Source organism: Pongo abelii, chromosome 20 (assembly GCF_028885655.2).
Source record: "Pongo abelii isolate AG06213 chromosome 20, NHGRI_mPonAbe1-v2.0_pri, whole genome shotgun sequence".
NCBI classification, from domain to species: Eukaryota; Metazoa; Chordata; class Mammalia; order Primates; family Hominidae; genus Pongo; species Pongo abelii.
In genome coordinates, this window is record NC_072005.2 from 37,007,501 (window position 1) to 37,023,469 (window position 15,969).

Below are 15,969 nucleotides of genomic sequence, written 5' to 3' on the forward strand. Positions count from 1 at the left end.
AAGTTAGTGACAAGTATAGTGTCTTAGTAGCTCTTTGCAAACCACTGGCTTAATACAGAAGTCACTATATGAAAAAGGCACATGCACACCCATGTTTATAGCAGCACAATGTGCAATTGCAAAGATATGGAAACAACCTCAGTGCCCATCAACCAATAAGTGGATAAAGAAAATGTGGTGTATATACACTGTGGAATACTGCTCAGCCATAAAAAGGACAAAATAATATCTTTTGCAGAAACTTGGATGGAGCTGGAGGCCATTATTCTAAGTGAGGTAACTCAGGAATGGAAAACCAAATATCATATGTTCTCACTTATAAATGAAAGCTAAGTTATGAGGATGTAAAAGCATGAGAGTGATATAATGAACTTTGGGTATTTAGGTAGGGGGAAGTCTGGGAGGGGGATGAGGGATAAAAGACTATACATTGGGCACAGTGTACACTGCTTGGGTGACTGGTATGCCAAAATCTCTAAATAATTCATTCATGCAACCAAAAACTACCTGTACCCCAAAAACTATTGAAATGAAAACAAAAATTATTTTAAAGAAAACACAGCTGGATTCTAATATCTGCTTCCACATTCAGTCTTGCAATATGTCGTTTCTGTTAGAATCTATGAAGAAAACCTGACCTCACACAGATGTCGTTGGAAAAGGGAGGTATATTGTAAAAGCCTTTTCAGATAATTGTGGATGTTCTTTGATACTACACCAAAACTCAGCAACTGGTAGTTACTCAAAGGTTAGTTGCAATGTGGAATCTGAAAATATATAAACTTTCTGTGCTCCATTACATTAAAATCCACTGGTCTATCTTGATATTTGAATGGATTTTTTTTTACCCTTACATGATTTTATTACATCTAGCACAGGTCACTTGAGAAATATCAGCTCAATGAGTCATGTATGCAGATCCTGCAGTGTTGACACAATCCATTATTCAATATTAAAGAAATCACATGTGTTAGTATCTCTTTAACTATTGGAAAGCTGTCAAGCTCATGGTGGCTGATATAAGTTTTTCAAAATTCTTGAAAGCTTGAGTTTCATCATTGGCAACAAATACTGTCAGTTATTTTCTTGGAAGTGACAGAATTAATTTGTTCATTTTCCAGATAATGTCTGCCAAATAGTCAAGTTTGAATAACCATAGTTTGTCTATCAGTTGTTCTTTCAAGTAAAAATGGTGCTCTTTGAAAAAAAAAAAAAAAGGCAGAGAGTTCAGCTCACAGTTCAGAAGATTGGCAAAGGTGCTTTTCCTTGAGGCAGCTGTGGAACTCCCAGATGGGACAGAAGTGCTCTATGTCTACCTCCCACTTCATCACAAAGAACATTGAAAGGCCAGTGCTCAAATATTGAGATTTAATAAAATGAATAACTTTCAATATGTCATCCAGTGCATTCTTGTTATTTCAAATTCATAATCTCTATACTTTACTTGTTTTCTTATTGTGGTAAAATACATGTAACATAAAATTTTCCATCTTAATGATTTTATATTTTATTTTTTTGAGATGGAGTTTCACTCTGGTTGCCTAAGCTGGAGTGTAATGGTGTGGTCTCAGCTCACTGCAACCTATGCCTCCTGGGTTCAAGTGATTCTCGTGCCTCAGCCTTCCAAGTAGCTGGGATTACAGGCACCTGCCACCATGCTTGGCTAATTTTTGTATTTTTAGTATAGGTAGGGTTTCAACATGTTATCCAGGCTGGTCTTGAACTTCTGGCCTCAGGTGATCTGTCCCCCTCTGCCTCCGAAAGTGCTGGGAGTACAGGCATGATCCACTGCATCTGGCCCCAACTTAGTTATTTTTAAGCCTACAGTGCAATGGCATTAAGTAGATTCGCGTTGCTGTGCAGCCATCACCACCACCCATCTCCAGAACTCTTTTCATCTTGCAAAACCGAAACTCTGCATTCATTAAACAGTAACTATCTGTTCCTCTCTCCCCCCAGCCCTTGGCAACCACCACTCCACTTTCTGTCTCTATGAATTTGACTACTCTGAGTACCTCATATAAGTGGAATCATACAGTAATTGTCTTTTTGTGACTGGCTTATGTCCTTTAGCATAATGTCCTCAAGGTTCATCCATGATGTAGCCTGTGGCAGGATTTCCTTCCTTTTTTAAAGCTGAATAATATTCCATTGTACGCATACACTACATCAAGTGCATTCTTAAGTGAAACTGGCTTTTGTTTTTCTGCACATGCACGGCAGTGAAGAATACAGTGATGACTAGTACAGGTCTGTGCTAAGGAGACAACAGTTCTACCCACCCTGAGTACAAAATGGAAAGGCAAACCATGTCGTATTATCACGAAAATAGTGTTGGCTTTTCAGACACCTGAAATCATCTCAGCAAATTTACAACCCAGGTTCTATGTTGCAATTTCTACTTACACAGTGTATTAGTCCATTTTCACATGCTGATAAAGACATACCGGAGACTGGGTAATTTATAAAGAAAAAGAGATTTAATGGACTCACAGTTCCAGCTGGCTGGGGAGGCCTCACGATCATGATGGAAGGTAAAAGGCATGTCCTACCTGGCAGCAGACAAGAGAGAATGAGGACTGAGTGAAAAGGGTTTCCCCCCATAAAACCGTCAGATCTCATGAGACTTATTCACTACCACGAGAACAGTATGGGAGAAACCGACCCCAGGATTCAATTACCTCCCTCCGGGTCCCTCCCACAACAAGTGGGAATGGGAGCTACAATTCAAGATGAGATTTGGGTGGGGACACAGACAAACCATTTCACACAGTAAAGTAGAAAGTCTTCAAAAAGGAAAGAGAAAACAGAAAATGCACTCATAGTCCAAAAGCCCAGAGACAGCCACCATCAGTATATACGCTGTTATGTTTTCTTATCAAGGCCACATTCCTGAAATGTTTTGTCCTTATGATGCTGGTAAGCAGGGAAAGGGCCAAAAGACACTGTGCTGGACAGATATTTTCATTCTCTCTACAAGCTCTAGAAAAACAGAGGACAATTAAATTGAGGACTCAACCAACATTTGGAAATGTGAATGTAATTAATTCTGTAGAAATATTTAGGGAATATTTGTCTTTCATTTTTCCTCTGTAACATCTTGATATAAGGAGTGTAAGAATCCCTGGCTCCTTACCTCTAAGGTCCTTGTTTCTAAAATGTGGGTAGGCCATGGTGCAGTGGCTCATTCCTGTAATCTCAGCACCTCGGGAGACTGGGTGGAAGGATAGCTTGAGCCCAGGAGTTCGAGGTTGCAGTAAGCTGGGATTGCACCACTGCACTCCAACCTGGACGATAGACCAAGACTCTGTCTCTAAAAATCTAAAAATAAATAAAATGTGGGTAATGGTGGTCTCACACTGGCTCATGGGAGAGGGTTAGTGATATAATCTCCACTTAGTGCTGAGTGAGAAGTTGGCATAGAGGAGGGAGCTCACCAAGTGTCTGTTGTCTTTCAATAAATACTAATGTAAGTAACAACAATAGTAATAATAATCATAATACCTCTTAGATACTTATTTGCTTTATCTTATTAGGAACTCACACAGCGATGAGAGTCAGAGGCTGGCCCAACCATCTCTACTTAGCAGATGAGTAAATGAAGGTTAGAAACCCTGAGAGCACAGGAAGGGCCCGGACACAGGAGGCAGGGCTGCCAGTTTCACCAGGGAGAGGATCCCTGAAATGGATCCCTGCACCTCCCTGTGATGGTTAATATTGAGTGTCAACTTGATTGGATTGAAGGATGCAAAGTATTGTCCCTGGGTGTGTCTGTGAGGGTCTTGCCAAAGGAGATTAACATTTGAGTCAGTGGACTGGGAAAGGCAGACTCACCCTCAATCTGAGTGGGCACCATCTAATCTGCTGCCAGTGCAGCTAGAATAAAGCAGGCAGAAGAAAGTGGAAAGACTAGACTGGCTAAGTCTTCTGGCCTCCATCTTTCTCCTCTGCTGGATGCTTCCTGCCCTTGAACATTGGACTCCAGGTTCCTCAGCTTTGGGACTCAGACTGGCGTCCTTGCTCCTCAGCTTGTAGATGGCCTATTGTGGGACCCCACCTTGGGGTAGATCATGTGAGTCAATACTCCTTAATAAGCTCTCATTTATATATACATCTATCCTCTTAGTTCTGTCCCTCTAGAGAACTCTAAGACAGATTTTGGTACCAGGAGTGGTTCTAGAGGAACAGAATATTAAGGATAGAGTTCTTTCATTGGTTTGGGGGTTTCTGGAAAACCCTGACTAATGTACTAGGGAGAAGTTCCCTGAAATGGATCCCCGTACCTCCCTGCACCTCCCTGCTGGTGCTGTCTCACTGCCACACTGCACTAGTTCTACCATTCTTTTGAAGTTCCTCCTTTAAAATGACTCACTTTTTTTTTTTACTTAAATAGTGTTTGAAAGGAAGGTTATATGACTACTGTAAAAGTAAGACGAGCATTACTTGCCACAAAGAGGAAGTAACAACAAATTTAAATATATAGCTATCTGAATAGAGGGTGTTCTCCACGTACCACTGAAAATCACCTGGTGGCCACCCAGAAGCATGTGGTCCTGGGCTCTGGCTCTGAGTGGAGCGTGGAGACTCTGAAAAGCCCTAAGTGGACGCTCAGAACATCTACAGCCGCAGCACCAGCTGAGCGCTGTTACAAACCGGATACACCACTCAGGATGTGCTGTCATTTGCATTCCTGTGATCTAAATACTTCTCTGTCCAAACTTTCAGGGTGGTTTCTAAATGCACAAATATTTATAGGTGTAAATTCAAGTGGGTGGCAGGTATTGTGTCAGGTGGGTAAGGCATATAGAACAGGAGTAACTGAGATGATTCTGCCAATCCCCGAGCTTGGATGGAGAGTTGACAATGAGAATGCAACCCAGGGACAAGGAAGAGGGTGCTGGCCTTTGGTAGCCTGTGAAATGGAAGTCTGGGTGGTCTCCCCCAGTACTTGGCAAAAACGGTGGCCCCCACTGGCTGGGCTCCAGAGCTGAGAGTCTGTGGATCTCCCTGTCCCATGAGCCCTTGAAACAGAGAGTGGAATAAGACAAGATGGTGACAAAGGAAGTGTTAACCTGTGCTATCCTCTGCACCTGCTCCCAGCAGCCTTACAAAGGAACATTTAATTCCCACAAAAAAGGAAACAGATGTTGTCCTCTTAATAAAACACCAATCCTTAAAATCATCATCCTGGCCAAGTGCCACCGTCCCACCTAATAAACATGGATGGCTCTGTCACCGGCTGGATTAATTAATACCCACAGGTTCCTGACCTTTTCCTGGGCACATGGACAGTCTGTCCCCCCAAGACAGATGACCCGCTGGCTCACCTCTGCCTGTGACGCATGCGTGTCCTTCTTATGCGAGAGACATGGGACCAGAATCCAAGTCCCCAACCAGGCCTGCTTTCTGTTCCAGAGTAAAATAAACATAAAAATAAAAACAAGCCTGCCTGTCCTTGACGTTCCTCATTGCACAACAAGCGACTTATAAGAAAATCAGTATTTGCTGATTTTCCAACAATGAAGGAAACATTGTTCTCTTCTAATGAAAGGGCAAGATTTCATTTTCTTTTTTTAAAGCAATAATTCCCACCTTACCCCTCCCCAAGGAAATGGTAATCATGCTCTGTTTGTCTTACCTGGTTGGGGAAATAGCATCACCTGAGTCAGGGTCTTGGCTGGAGACCCAGCAGGTCCATGCCTCTGTGAATACGTCAGGAGCAGATGGGGCCTCCAGGTGGGGTGTTTGGAGGACCCTATTCATGGACAATCAGGAGGATCCTCAAACTAAGAGAAGGAAATACATGGAGTGTTCCGGTTTCCATGTACCCCCAGGCTTACCCTCACACGTACTTCCATATACACCGGGCTTTCACCAGTCGCAGGCCTAGCCTTATGGTCTTGTTTTCTAATTTATACTAAAGTATGAACAGCCATCCCAAGCGTAATGGGGAGTAGGGCAGGGAGGACACACAGATAGAAGTAGGCACCTCGCTTTGCTGTATTAGATCACATCCATGTTCCACTATCACAGCCTGAGGCCACAAAAGCAAAACAAAACAAAACAAAACAAAAAACCCAGTAATGACTTGTACCACTCAGAAACATAATAGAAAATGAAACATGAGAATACATGAAATCAGCTACAGAAACAATGAAAAGATACATCTGGAACGATTTGACCTGGGGCAGCATAAACATTGCAATTGTTTGTCGTCAAGGTAAAAAATAAAAACAGAAAAATATATGAGCGTCATCTTAGGGAAAAACCCTCCCCCCAGTCTTGGGTCAGCGCAGGGAGGTAGTCAAAGTGCAGGTGGGAAAGCCCAGTGTCAAAGCTGATCGTACCATCCAACAGCGACTTGGCTTTGATCAACTGTATTTAGTTTTTCTGCCTTCATTTCTGTGATGGTTGATTTTAGGTGTCAGCTTGATCGGGTTAAGGAACTCCCAGACAGGTGTTAAAACACCCCGTCTGGGTATACATGGAAGGGTGTTTGTGGAAAAGATTAACTTGTGGAAAAGATTACTTGGTCGGGAGACCAAGTAAAGAAGGTCGGCCCTTGCCCATGTGGGCTAGCATTGTCCAATCCATAGATTGGATTTAAAAGGTAGATCCGACGGATCAAAAAGGAGGACGACAGGTGAATTCTCTCTCTTTCTTCTGGACCTGGGACATCTCGCTTCTGCTCTCAGCTGTCAGAGCTCCGGGTTCTGAGGCCTTCAGACTATGGGACTTTCTCCAGCAGCTGCCGATATTCTCAGGCCTTCAGACTCAGATTGAATCACATCACAAGATTTCCTGGGTCTCCAGCTTGCAGAGGGCAGATCATGGGAGTTCTCAGCCTTCACAATCACGTGAGCCAATTCGCATAATAAATCCCCTCTTAGTTTTCTCAAAGAATGAAAAATAGATTACCATTTGACCCAGCAATCTCATTACTGGGTACAGACCCAAAAGAAAATAAACTGTTCTATCAAAAAGACACTACCCTTGTAGGTTAATCACAGCACTGGTCACAATAGCAAAGACATGGAATCAACCTAAGTGCCCACCAATGGATGACTGGATGAAGAAAGTGTGGTCCATATACACCTCAGAATACTACACAGCCATAAAAAAAAAATAATGTCCTTTGCAGCAGCATGGATGGAGCTGGATTAGTTCGCTATTATCCTAAGCGAACTAACGCAGAAGCAGAAAACCAAATACTGCATGTTATCACTTATAACTGGGAGCTAAACTGGGTACATCATAAAGATGGGAACAACAAGCACTGAGTTACAAAAGGAGGATGGAAAGGAGGGAAACAAGTGTTGAAAAAACTACCTACTGGGTAGTACTTATTGGGTACTATGTTCACTACTTGAGCAATGGGAGCATTAGGAGCCCAAACCTCAGCATCTCATAAAATGTCTATGTAACAAACCTGCAAATGTAACCTCCAAATATAAAATTTAAAAAGTAAAATTAATCCCTATCTACCTGTCTATCATCTATCTAATCCATCTGTCTATTATCTATCATTGATCATCAGTCCATCTATCATCTATATGTCTATCTATCATCTGTCTATAACCTATTTATCTACATCTATCTATTTATCTGTCTATCCATGCATTTATCCTATTGGTTCTGTTTCTCTGGAGAATCTTCATACAGCTTCCCATCTATAAAGTGGGTGGAATAATAGTGCATATCTCATAGGATGTTAGGAGGATTCATGAGGGCACATCTTAAATGGAACACTATGACTTTTTGCTACTCTATGGCTATACTTTGGACTACTGTAAAATAAGCTCTCATAACTGAGAACCAAAACTTTCAAAACAAACATCTGCCTTTCAGGGGCATGTTGGGTTGAGAGTCCCCTTTTCAACTACCACCTCCTGCTCAGCTTCCCTCTCCTGGGTGGGCGTGGTATGGGGCAGTGGTATGTGGGGGATCACACGCCCCTCTCTGGGAAGCAATTGATGGAGACTGGGAGGCTTAGGCATACCTCCTGCCTCCTCTCCCTTCTAACCTGAGCACTCAGACAAGTGGTTTAACTGAGTACAGCTCCTCCTCATCTGCACTATCTGCCATCTGGAAGGAGATAACAAGAATATGCAGATATGTGGTTCTAACACCTGACCTTCTAAATCTTCTGGCTTCTGGGTCCCAGTGAGGACCAGTCTTGACTTTTACGAGTTCTCAGGGCAAAGACATCCACACAAAGATAGCCCCATCATGTTCAACCAACCCTGCACAAAGTTGGAGGGTCCCACCCTTTAACTTACTGCTTACTTACTGCTATCAGTAAGCCTTCTTTTGTTCTGGCTGCCAGGAAGTTCAAAGAAAAATTAAGTATTCAACTAGAGCAACTATGTAAACCCTCATGTTAAATGTGTGTATTACTTCTACATGGAAGGGTTTTTTTTTCTTTCAATGCATTGTTGAAATACTCTATTGACTACATGATTTTTTTCAAAGGTTAAGAGGCAGAGAATTCCCCAGTGAGGATAATACAATTCTAAACAAGCAGGGTATAGGATCACAGCGGTAAAACACACCAGGGTTCAGTCTAAGAGTTTCTGCTCAAGAGACTGATGTCTTAGTGAATGCCTCCTACTATCACCTCCACTACAACCTGAAGGAATAACAGGAAGAAATGAACAAGGGCAGGCAGATCAGGAGTCAGAACACCAGGGTTCTAGCCATGGCGCACCATTTGGTAGCTGTGTGACCACCCTGTACCTCAGTTATCTGATCTGTGAAATGGGATATAATGGGAAGAATGAGGCTATTTCTCCCTGGGCATCTGAGGGTCTAGGATTGCTACAAGGGTGACACGAAACAAAGGATGCCAACATCTTTCGAACAGGATGAGGTACTAAGCTTCTCTGCAACACTGTCATAAAGATGTCATTTTCCACGCTTCCCATCATAATATCAGCAGGTCCACCTTAGAAAAGACTCACTGGGGAAATCTGTAAGCAACATCATGCAAAAATCCTTCTCCACATTTCCATTTCCTCACCCATGAAGCAAAGAAGACAAATTCCTGACCCATGTCCCCAAGTTGGTGGTGGTCAAGAAATGATGACAACTCATGTTGCTAGTTCCCAGGGATGGCAGCTCACACATTTGACCTTCCTTGAAAATGTATGAGTAACTCGAATTCTCAACCCTGGTTTTGACGCCAGGAGTCTAGGGCACAGAGAACTTAAGATATTACCAAAAGTCACATAGCAATTCATCCACAGGCAGTCTGGTCCTAAAGTCATGATTTTCACGGTACTTCCTCTGCAGTGAAAGAGGGTGGGAGATCTCAACAGGAGTGAAGGCTTCTGAGTACAAGAGAACTTCTCCAGGTCAGCAGTGCTTTAAGCAACCCGTGTTCCTAATGGGCCCTGAGGAACCCAAGTAAGACAGTGGCAGGGCTCATTGGAACCAGGTCAAGGGGAGGTATGCACCCACTGGTAACCACCAGGATCTGCCGTCCCCCGAGGTCCAAGGTCAGCTCCACCTCTTTGCACTTTGGTCAGATGTAACGGAAAGACACTACAGACACCAGCAGAGCCCACATGAGAACACAGATGAGTCTCCCAGACAGAAGGTAGAACAAAGGTGACATTCACAGAGAGCACATGAGAAGCAGTTGCGGTTAAGTATAAGAGCAGGTGAAACCAGCTGCAGAGGCGTGAGAGGTTTATTCATGTTCTAGTCCTAAATCTCGGTGCTAGTTACATGGGGAGCTGTTTATTTAGCTGGGTCCTTACAATCAGTGTGTTTTTCCATATGAACATCACCCTTTCACACTTCAAAATAAATATCTGACAAAAATGAGCCATAATGGCCTGGCGCGATGGCTCGTGCCTATAATCCCAGCACTTTGGGAGGCCGAGGCAGGCAGATCACAAGGTCTGGAGTTCAAGACCAGCCTGGCCGATATGGTGAAACCCCGTCTCTACTAAAAATACAAAAATTAGCTGCATGTGGTGGTGCACACCTGTAATCCCAGCTACTCGGGTGGCTAAGGCAGGAGAATCTCTTAAACCTGGGAGGTGGAGGTTGCAGCGAGCCAAGATCGTGCCACTGCACTCCAGCCTGGGCAACAGAGCAAGACTCTGTCTAAGAACAGAAAAAAAAAAAAAAAATGAAATGAAATAGAATAAAATGAGCCACAACTTCTGGGTGGAAGCAACTATGCTGGTGTTCAGGGGTGTGCCCACTGGCATTTGCTGGGAACACCGGTCGGGGCCAGATTTGAATCCCTAAAATAAATAAATAGGTAGAGACACCAAATGCTTCCCCACACCTGGGCTTTCATGGGATGGACAATGTGCCTCCTTAGAAGAGGCACAGACAAGTTTCAGAACAAAGAAAGCACAGGTGGAGGCTGGGCGCACATTTTAAGTATCGCACAGTACAAGCTGCCTGCCTCAATTGAAATTAAATAATCTTCATGTGATTGGTTGATGTCTCTCTGCGAGCATGGGGCAGCCGGGCCAGAGACTGGTGTGCACCATCCAGGGACATAGCAGGTGCTCTGGAAACAGCCAAAGAAGGAGGAGGTGGATAAAGGAGGATTGGCCCCCATGGCGCCTGCAGCTCCTACCCCGTGCCTGGTGTTCTCCCACCTCACTCCCTCTCTCTGCCTCTCCCTCTGTCTCTCTCTCTGTCTCTGTCTGTCTCTCTCTCTGACACTCTCTGTCTTCCTATCTCTTTCTCTGTTTGTCTGTGCCTTTCTGTGTTTCTGTCTGTTTTTGTCATTATCTCTGTGTTTCTTGTCTCTGTGTGTGTGTGTGTCTCTCTATCTCTCTCACTGTGTCTGTCTCTGTGTATATGGCTATCTCTGTCTCTCTGTCTCTGTCTCTGTGCTTGGCTGTCTCTGTCACTCAGTCTGTCTCTCTGTCTCTCTGTCTGTCTCTGTCTCTCTATCTCTGTTTCTTTGTCTCTGTTTCATTGTGTCTGTCTGTCTGTGTCTTTCTCTCTGTCTCTGTCCCTCTTTCTGTCTCTGTTTCTCTGTTTCTTTGTCTCTCTGTCTTTCTCACTGTGTCTGTTGGTCTCTCTTTCTTTCACGTGGGTGTACACCCACCCTCACCCACAGCCTCAGGCCACAGAGGCACTAAGGGATTCTGTCCCTCAGGCTCTCCAGGTGTCTTGGCCTTAAGAAATCCAGGTGAGTCTCTCAGAACAGCCAAGATCCAGCATACAGAAGACAATGCTTCAAGCCCTTGCTCAAGGCCAGACCCGCAAGCACAGCAGGCATGGGCCTCCCATCAGATGACGGTGACCCTCTGGGCATGCCTGAAGCCCCAGGGACCTCAGATCCCACTGTGCAATGGGCTGCAGTGGTCACCACGTTCTTTATGTAGAACTCAGACTTCCGGCTCCATAGCCACAATCGTGGCCACCCATCTGAGCATATCTACAGCTCTAGAGTTCACCAATACCAGGTTAGCAATTTCCCCACATCTCATCTGAAACCTACAAGGGCCGTGCTTAGCAAAGCAACATCAGGGATGCCACTGGCACTCATTGCAAGGGGGAATCTGGGCATGCCCACTTCTCTTGCCTCATCGTCGTACCCCCCCATCTGCTTTGGGCTCTGCTCCTGCAACTGTGACCTTCTGGTCCCTTCTTGCAATCCCTGCAAAAGGCAGCACTTCACCATGGCTGGAGGGAGGGCTGAGGAGACCTCAAAGGGTCAGCCCGACTCCCAGAAACACTGAGGTCAGTAGCAGTCTGCCCTGCCCCAGCCAGCAGACCCCTCTGCTTCCTCTCCTCTCTGCAGTTTGCCTGTTGCTACCTGGATCCTGGACCCTCCCACCCCCCTCAGCACTCCTGTGATTGGGTGCTCCACTGCAGGATGGCCAAGTTTATATGCTGTCAGGCACTTTATATCCCCTATAACTCTGCCTCCCAATCCCTCCTGTGCATGTGTTTAATTTTTACAATCAGGAAGACAGATGGGGAGAGTGACAGACCAGACACCCTAGAGGGGTGGGCTCCGGCCCTGCCTCGGAGGAACCTGCGCATGAATTCCATCAATGACCCTAGGTTGTATTTTATGCATAACACCCCAGTGGTTTTCAAATCTCCTTAAATTTTTGATGACTGAGATAAAGGAAAAGGAGGAGGCTGTGTAAATATGGAGCCACTATTGGGGAAGAGCTGCTGGGACCTCTGTAGGGCAGGAGTAGAGGCCACTTGGTATCGGTAATGGAGCCTTGCTTCTAACTCCCTTGCTGCTCACCCGCCACACCAACACTCCCTCCACCTTCCAGTGGGCAGAACAGTGGGAGAACCCAACTACCCCACACCCTGATCTTTCTGAGACACACCCTACCTAGGATGAAGGTGATGATGATGACGAGCACAAAAAGAAGGAACACATAAGATGTTAAATGAGAATGAACACATCTTTTAACATGCTCGTTTTTATTGATCATCACTCACAGTCTAGAAAAGCAATGCCCTTGTTATGCAAATACAGCTCTAAACCAAGTCCCCCCCATGCCACTTCCAGCTGGATGGCAGGTCAAAGCCCCTCCTGCAAGAAGTTCTGTAGCCACAACACCAGAGTAATTTTCTAAAACGGCAAATCTGCTTGTATCCCTTCCCTGCGCCAAACAATGTCTCCCCATCACCCTCAGTCTATGCTCCACATCCACCCTGCCTAGCTCCCCACCTTCCAATAAAACAACAGCAATAACAGTAACAGGAGCCAATACTTAGTGACTGATTGAATGCTAGGTATTTTACAGGAATTATACTGTTTTCTCCCCGTAACAGTCCAATAAGGCAAGTACTTTTATTTTGCTTATTTCACAAACCACAGGGAGGAGGAGGAGGCTGCCTATGGTCACACTGCTGGCCAGTCCAGTCCTCCAGGAAGCCATCCCAGAGGGCCCTAGGGTATAGGCTGAGTGATGTGACCAACTGTGCCCATAGCATTCCAGGCTTTTCTCTTATCACAGAGATATGTTGTAGTTTAGGGTCAGCTTGTCCATCTCCCTCCATGGGAGGGAGACAGACACACCATCTGAGTCATTCTTGTGCCCCCAAGACCCAGCACTTGGCACACGGGAGACATCCAGAAAGCTTTTGAATGCACCCATGTTGGACTTAAGCCACCAGGCCTTTATTAGCTCAGGTGGGCTCTAGGGTGCCTCTCCTGGCCCTGTGAGCTGCTGGGCTGGACCCCACAACCAGGGAGGAGGGTCCTTGGCAATGGGGATGGACCTCCCTCTCCCCCTTCCTCCCTCCTTCATGAAGTCTTATTCATGCACACCGTCAAGGTGCTTGTTAAAGCAGAACATCACTTGGGGACCAGTTGTATCCATTGGATTCCCTCAAATTCCTTGGGCCCAGGAGTAAAGTTTAAAACTGATTCTGCAAAAGGATAGACCCAGTTGGGCTTCCAGGTGGAATAAGTGTACTGGACAATAAACACTTTATTCCCATAGGAGGAGGGGAGGCCGGAGGGCCCACAAATACCAGCGAGCTTCCGTGCAGAACCAGGACCCCAACGAAGAGAGCAGATGGATCCAGACAGAGCTGAAGCAGGACTGATAGCAATCAATACCATCCAACTTAATTTAATTCATTTGCCTTGTATTGAATATGATCTTAATATACTAGGAGACATCAGCTTCTATTAGAGCCCAGGAAATCATCTTTGAAAAGAGGCAAAATGGTATCAAATGCATAATTTGAAAAACATTGTTTTCAACATCTTTCCACTTCATTTAGCATTTTGAGGAATTGAGGCTATGTCTTGTAACTATCAAACTGAATTAATCACCTTGAGACCTGATAGAAGATAACTGGAACTCTAATTTCAGGCTGCTTTCATTCTTGGAAGATAGCCTTTGAAGTGGGAATACGGGAATTCGTGCAAAATCGCTTCCACTGTGCAGAGGCTGCCACACTACAATTCTTCAATAGACTAGAGCTTGCTATTAAATATGGTGGTCACTGACCACAGGTGGCTACTGAACCCCTGGAATGTGGTGTTCTGAATTGAGACATAAAATACACGTGGATTTCAAAGACTTCGTTGAAAAAGTGTGAAATATCTAAATAATTTTTATAATAACTACATGTTGAAATGGCAAATATTTTTATATTTGTGGGAGTAAATAAAATATGTGAGTTCACCTTAACTTTCACAAGTCATTTCACTTGATTTTTTTCACGTATTTGTTGCATCTCCCAGAAAATTAAAAATTCCATATGTGGTTCTCATTGTATTTCTGTTAGACAATGCTAGTCTACACAAAGAAATATTGTTGATGTGTGCCCAGAGTTTTACTTTTCTTTGAAATAGTGTATTTCCTAAGAATGCATTTACATTAAGTTGTGCCAACACTGAGGTATTTGATTAAATTTCTTTATTTTGATTGGAATAGATAGACTTATACATAGAAGAATATAATTTGGAATTTGGATCTCTAAAACTGTGCCCAGAGTTTTTAAATGACCTGTAAAAATACATAGGATACAATTTTACACGAAAGAAGCAAGGAAATATGTATGTAGAGGATAATTAAAACCATGTAAAACATACAGTTATGTTTACATATATGTAGACAGAAAAAGACAGGAAATTCAGCTAGAATAGACATCTCAGAATGGTGGAATGACAGTTGATTATAATGGTCTCTTTTATGCATTTCTACACATTCCTGAGAGAGTTTTTTTTTGCATTTATTATTAAAGAAAAATAAACATTATTTTTACAAAAATATTTTCCACAAAATTAGTATTGTTATGTGTATTGTTCTCTGTCTTGCTTGGTATTTGCTAAAGTAAATAATTTACAATCACACTCAGATTTTATTTAACCCCCAGTGGCATCTCATCATGAAATACACCATTTTTATGAAGAACTCATTCTCATGGAAGTCCATTTTTTAGTTAGATCACAAAACATTTTATTTAAATTAATGTTCTAGTCAGCAACAGATGATTTGGTAAAAAAAAAAAAAAAAAAAAAAATTGGTGGTCACTATTACAATATTACATTGAAAAGAGAAATTTTATTATCAAAGCTTGCTCATCCAGAATTCATTTTTAATGGGCTTGTTGCCTGAACAAAAAGAAAGAAAAAAGATCCTAGAAAATATCTCATGGATTTCTAACAGCTAGTCTTTTATATGGGCTACATTTGAAGAAATAATAAGAATTTTCTGACCTAGAGAAGCATGAATGAGAAAATGGTTCTGGCCTGATCTTTTCCCAATTTGGTTAACCCTCAAGAAGTCCTGTTGCAATGACCTCCACCTGGAAAACTTGAACTCCTTCTGGGTTGCACAGGCCCACCTGCCAATGCATTTATCCATTTATCCATCCACCCATCCATCCATTCATCTGTCTGTCTACCCATCTGCTTGTCTGTCCAAGTCCTTAGGCCTGTTGGAGGAACAAGGAATCCAGTGTGGCCGTCTACCCATCTGCTTGTCTGTCCAAGTCCTTAGGCCTGTTGGAGGAACAAGGAATCCAGTGTGGCTGCAGGAGGCAGTAGATAAGGTCAGAAAAGTAGGCAGGACTTCACTTAGATCTTACAAGTGTTAAGGAATTTGGACTAATCTCAGTGGAAAGGTACTGGAGAGGTTCAAGCAGGTGCGCTGATGACATCTAATTTCTGTACTGCAACACCACTCTGGCTGCTGTGTGGACAAGGAATTCTATGGGGATGAGAAGGAAGCCAGGAAACCATTTAGGAGACTACTTCAGTCATCCATGTGAGAGAAGAGGGCAGCCTGGATTAGTCATCACTCCAGAACAGACATCTCTTGGGTTCCACTCAGGGTACACAGGCTCACTCGTGGCTGGCATTGGTTTATAGCCCCGATCCTTCTAACACAGTGACATGGGAAGGGCACCCCGGAATACGAGATCATCTGCCTGAATCCTTATAATATTTAAGCATCCCAAATCACCGTCTAAGCAAAAAGTCTTCTTCAGGTTCCCAGAGGT

The 15,969-nt window shown here is 43.8% G+C and overlaps 1 long non-coding RNA gene across 1 annotated transcript in view; it reads left to right on the forward strand.

Moving 5' to 3' along the window:
* Nucleotides 1-5,418, forward strand: part of LOC129052050 (uncharacterized) — a 17,938-nt gene extending 12,520 nt beyond the window's left edge. Inside the window, exon 3 of the long non-coding RNA XR_008516771.2 lies at nt 5,262-5,418. This is a non-coding gene — a long non-coding RNA (uncharacterized LOC129052050). The remainder of the gene's footprint in view (nt 1-5,261) is intronic.
* Nucleotides 5,419-15,969: the final 10,551 nt, after the last annotated feature.